The sequence below is a fragment of the Alnus glutinosa genome, chromosome 4 (genome assembly GCF_958979055.1).
Source record: "Alnus glutinosa chromosome 4, dhAlnGlut1.1, whole genome shotgun sequence".
NCBI lineage: Eukaryota > Viridiplantae > Streptophyta > Magnoliopsida > Fagales > Betulaceae > Alnus > Alnus glutinosa.
This window is the reverse complement of record NC_084889.1, coordinates 26,615,932-26,621,931: the sequence shown is the minus strand read 5'-3', so window position 1 is coordinate 26,621,931 and position 6,000 is coordinate 26,615,932.

The following is a 6,000-nucleotide window of genomic DNA, read 5'->3' as shown; positions in this document are numbered from 1 at the left end:
TTTGTTTTTTTTTGTTTTTTTTTGTTTTTTTTTTTGTTTTAATTTAAGTTTAAATGTTGATGTCAGAAGGTTATAAAAATTGCGATGGTGCAATGAATATAGATGAATTTTACCGTCTTCGAAAAAAAAATAAAAAATTCATTGTTGATGTGAGAAGGTTCTAAAAAAATTTAAAACAATACGTGGAATCAACAGTTTACAATAGATGTGACATTAAAACAAGAGCAACAACCACGTTTTTCTTTTATAAGTTTTTATTCTAATAAATTTAAGCACTTTAATTGCTCAAATTAAAGTTGTTAATTTGTTTCGGTATGTTAATTCACATACAGAGAGAAATGGACAAGTCTTGGATGTTATCACGTAGGGGTACGACACAGTATAATGACGGGTGTAGAGCGTTCGTAGCATTTGCCATTAGTAATTGTATGGCCGTCGATGGTAAAATTTACTGTCCGTGTAGGTGCTATCGAAATAACCAGCGCCACTCTCCAGATTACGTTCTTGCCCACTTGACGGGGTGTAGGGGCATGACCCTAGGATACAATTTCTGGTATATGCACGGTGAGACCACGATCAGCCGATCTGTTCTGGGCCGGTGTTCGAGGCAGGTGGCCACAGATCTGGCCGTCGGTAGCACAGAACAGGGTGGAGGCACAGAACAGGGCAGAGGCCCAGAATAGGGTGAAGGCACATAAGAGGGCGGAGGCCCAGAATAGGGTGGTGACATGCACGCCAAGTTGTGTGATGCCTTCAGCATGCACGATATCAGGGAAGCCGTCAGTAGCCAGCTACATGCAGTAAATGAAGGAACCTTTAGAGGGGATGCATTGAAGTATTACAAGTTGCTAAAGACTGCCAAGAAGCCACTTCACCCTAGTACCAAGCACAGTAAATTTAGTGCTACTGTACACATGTACAACTTGAAGTGTGTTGGAGGTATTAGTAACAAAATTTTCTCTGATATTCTAGAGCTGATTAATCAGTTGTTGCCTCCTTGTGATGAGACATTGCCAGTTAATACATACAAGGTGAAGAAGTTCCTCAGTGACATGGGTCTCGGGTACGAAAAGATCTCGGCATACTGTAATGACTGTATGTTATTCTGGAAATACAACAAGGACTTAGATTCATGTGTTGTATGTGGAGAATCTAAGTAGAAGGCTGATACACATTTAGACGAGGATGGCGAGCCCATATCATTGAGGAAAAAACAGCCAGTGAAGGTGTTGAGGTGGTTTCCACTCATCCCACGGCTACAGAGGCTTTTCATGTCGGAGCATACTGCGCCCTATATGAGGTGGCATGCAGAAGGCTGCACTAAGGATGGCGTATTGAGGCATCCGGCCGACGGTGAAGCATGGAGATCATTCGAAATTCTAAATCCAGATTTTATGGCAGACAGTAGGAATGTGCAGCTTGGTTTGACATCTGATGGATTTAATCCTTTTGAAAACATGAGCACATCCTACAGCACATGGCCTGTATTGATTGTACCGTACAATTTGCCTCATTGGATGTGCATGAAACAGATGTCATTCATCCTATCACTGGCTATCCTTGGACCGAGCTCACTTGGCATGGATATCGATGTCTACCTTCAGCCATTGATTGATGAGTTACTGGAACTATGGAATGTAGGGGTATGGATATTTGATGCTTCAAAGATGAAAAATTTTAATATGCGAGCTCAGTTGATGTGGATAATAAACGACTTACCGGCGTATGCAGATTTATCCGGTTGGCCTAATAGGGGTGTGAAGGCATGTTCTTATTGAATGCATTCAGCAAGATTCAAATATTTGAAGAATGGCAAGAAATTTTGCTATATGGGGCACAAGAGATACTTGCCAACTGAGCATCTGTGGCGACTGAACAAAAGAACATTTAACAGTATTGAAAAATTAGAATGTGCTCCAAATGTGCCATGCAGGGACGAGATCCTCCAACAGTTGGACAAAATTGCATTTGTGGATGAGAATGCGGGTAAGAAGAAACGGAAGAAGCGGAAGACGGGTGCAGCAGGTTCTGATGATGTAGTGTGGAAAAAGAAAAGTATTTTCTTCAGACTGCCGTACTGGAAAGACAATTTGCTTCAGCACAATCTTGATGTCATGCACATAGAAAAAAATGTCATGGATAACATACTTGGCACTATTTTGGACATCAAAGGGAAAACGAAGGACAACCTGGTAGCTTGACTAGACTTGCAGGAAATGGGGTTGAGACCTAAATTGCATCCGTTCACAGCTGCAAATGGTAAAACATATATGCCCGCAGCTTGCCACACGATGTCCAGAGAGGACAAAGAAAACTTTCTGAAAATTCTTCGAAATGTGAGAGTCTCGGACGGGTATGCCTCGAACATTTCACGGTGTGTTCAACTCAAGGAATGTACGATCTCGGGGTTGAAGAGCCATGATAGCCATGTACTAATGCAGCAGCTTCTTCTAATTGCGTTGCGCTAGTCACTGCAAGACAAAGTGGTTAGACTTCTTGTGGAAATGTCTGCATTTTTCAGAGGCATATGCTCAACCAAGTTAACACAAGATGGGATGGACTTATTGCAGGGTGACGTCTATATCACTTTGTGCAAGCTGGAACAGGTATTTCTCCCAAGATTTTTTACCAGCATGGTCCACTTGGTCGTGCATCTTGTGCACGAATGTAGACTCGGCCGACCCGTGCAGTATAGATGGATGTACCCAGTAGAGAGATAAAATCTAAATATATATATATATATATATATTAATTATTTGGATTTATTGGTTTGACAAACTCCAATACACCAGGATTCTTAGGGGGTTCAAATCTAATGTGCGCAATAAAACGGCCCCTGAAGGGTGCATTGTGGAGGCTTACATAGCGACCGAGCTGGTGACGTTCTGTTCGTGGTATCTAGCTAACGCACCAACCTTCCACAATAGACCTCAGAGAAATCCTGATGGTTCAAAGGGTACAGGAACGCGAGTTAGCCTGAACCATTTGACAATGAACTAGATTCACTGTTATATTGTGTTCAACTCTGACGAGTTCCTTCATTTCCGGATGTAAGTAGTGTTTATATAGAATGTTGATTCAAATTCATTTCTGAATAATAATTAGTACATAATTATATCCACTGAATGTAGGATGAATAAGGACGCGCTTAGGCGATCATGCACTAGGGGTCGCATTACGGACGATCTTATTGAAGCCCAATATCATGAGCAGTTCTGCGAATGGTACCGTGCATATGTAAGGAAATAGTGGTATTTCATCATACAATTTATCTGTGGCATGTTCAATGTAATTTAAGATAGGAATTACATGTCGTAATTAACTGAAAGATTGACTTCTAATATAAACAAGTGTGTGTGTGCACAAAGTGTTAACAAAATAATATCAATGCGGAATTTAAACAACACGAGAATTTTGTTAACGAAGTGAAAACTCAATATGAGAAAAACCACTCCGGGGTAGCCAAACCCAGGATATCCACTATTCAGAAGACAAGACTAGTTACAAAGTAATAACACTCACATACCCCTGATGCAGTGGTCGTACCTTTCACTATAACGTGTAGCCTAACACGAACGCCTCCCAACCAGGTCTCCTACCTGAAAGGGGTCTTCAATGGAATCATTTACCTTAGGGCCAACCCTTAAGATAGACTTTAGATCAGCGCAGCAACAGCACACACAGCAATGGCTTCAGAAAGACTAACTCAGCACACTAACCTTACAATATAACTCTCTAAGCACTAAGGAATTCAATACCGAATTCTTGCTGTTCTCAAGCCTAGGGACCTCTATTTATAGGCTGCAGGTTCAAATGAGCATCTGGCTTGATAAAACCTAGGCGTTGTCCGGACGATAGTCATAGGACGTCCAGACGGACAACTGTGCGATCGGGTTTCCAAAATTTTGCAGAAATTCTTTCCTGATTTGAGCCGCGTTCGGACGGTGTTGCCCTGTCGTCCAGACGGTTGTACTTCCGCTGCAAGTAATTTCCATACCAAGGCTTTGCGCGTCCGGACCAAGGGAATGGTCATCCGAACGGTTGATCTGATGCACATAATTTCCATATCTGATGCTCACGCGTCCGGACCAAGAGAACTGACGTCCGGACGTCTTGATTTTGAATGCGATACTTTCCTTATGAATGAGTGCGTCCGGACAAGATACCACGTCGTCCGGACGATTGCAGCGATCTTCCCATATTTGTATTTTGGAAAGAAATCCCGTAGCTGGTCGAACACTGAGTGTCGTCCGGACGTGCTGCTGAAACGTCCGGACGGATGCAAGTTGGAGCAGTTCGAAGCTTCTTGACACAGAGGAAGGTCCGAACGGAAAGTTCTCGTCATCCAGACGGATGATGCTTTGGACAGTTGGGCGTTTGGACGGTATATCTCATCGACTGAACAGCTGTAGGGGATCCGATTTTTCTGACTTATAGACTGTGTAGAATCTTTTGGAAGCACTTTGAATAGTGAAATTCCTGTTTAGAAGTATCATTACAAAGAAATGATTTTGTCCAACAGAATGTGGCCAATTACAAACTAACAAACTCCCTATTTGGCCATTTTGGGACAAAAATCACTTGACCGGTTAAAAATACAATCCCGGTCCAAATAAAAATTACTGCCCCTTTTTGTCACGAAATGACAAAGGGTAAAACAGAGTAATAGAAATCAACCGCACCAACACACCAAAAAGTACTCCCCCTAAAGGTCTCAGAAGGACCAGGGTAAACAGAGTAATAACATCCAAGAGTTTAAACAAAAACGGACTGAATAAAAATACATCTTGCTGAAAAGAGGAGAGAAGAGCAACAAGGTTAGGTCCTTCACAAGTATAGTAGCATACACATGTATCTCAGTCTGAAAAATTAGTCAAAGAGCAAGTCAGAATTATGCAAACATAGAGTCGATAGACAAGTATAAGATATGCAAAGATTTTCATGCAAACATAATAATTAAAATAGCTTGCTCAACTCATGCAATGCGTGTGTCTGTGAAGGATTTCTCAAAAGGTATTGAATTTTGCTAATATGACAAAGAGCAACTGGATTATCGAAACATGAGAGAAAATCCAAGAAAGATTAGTCAAAAGTCAAACCTTATTAATTACTAGGGCCTTGCCACCCTCATCTGATATACTCCCCTTAAGATGCAACACCCAATTGTTTTACTTGTACCATGAAAAACAAGGTAAAATTTTACTTGCACCATGAAGGACAAGGTATATTGCTAATTCAGCACATAAGCAGTGAATATATGTACATAGCACAGAATTCATAAGAGTAACTGTTTAATTCTTTTTGATGCTGCAATCTAGAGAGTGCAAGAATTTTTAGGTTCTAGGTTCAACTAGCATCTTGGTCAATTTGACCATCTTGTCAAAAACATCTCCCTTATTTAGAGTACCCAGAAGCAAAAAGTCAGAAAGGAAAATGCACATCTTTGGGGAGCCTAGGATAGTGCACGGAGTCATCACATGAGAAAAGCAACTATCAATCATAAAAAGTGAGCGGGAAAACTTGGCATATGTCAAACTTATGTTCTCAATCATATGTAAGAATAATTCATCAAAGCACAATGAACTAATAAACCAGAAAAGATACATGAGATAGCTGACAAACCTTTGAAAGAACTGCCCTGCTACAAAACTCCCCAATTTTTTTTTTTTTTTTTTCAATAAACATCATGCTAGTAGAGGACAAGACTTAAGAAACACAACAACAAAATTCTTATCCTAGCATGGAAAAGCATGTCTAGGACATGTCGCAAACACCAATGGCTTTCCGAAGAGACTCAAACCTGCTACCATCTTGAAGTTTGGTAAGAATGTCAGCCAATTGGTTTTCAGTGGGAATGAAGGAGAGAGATACTACCTCGAATTCCACTAGATCACGCAAGAAGTGATGTCTGATGTCGATGTGCTTGGTCTGAGAATGCTAAACTGGATTCTTGAAAATATTTATAGCACTAGTATTATCACAGTTGATAATCATGGTACC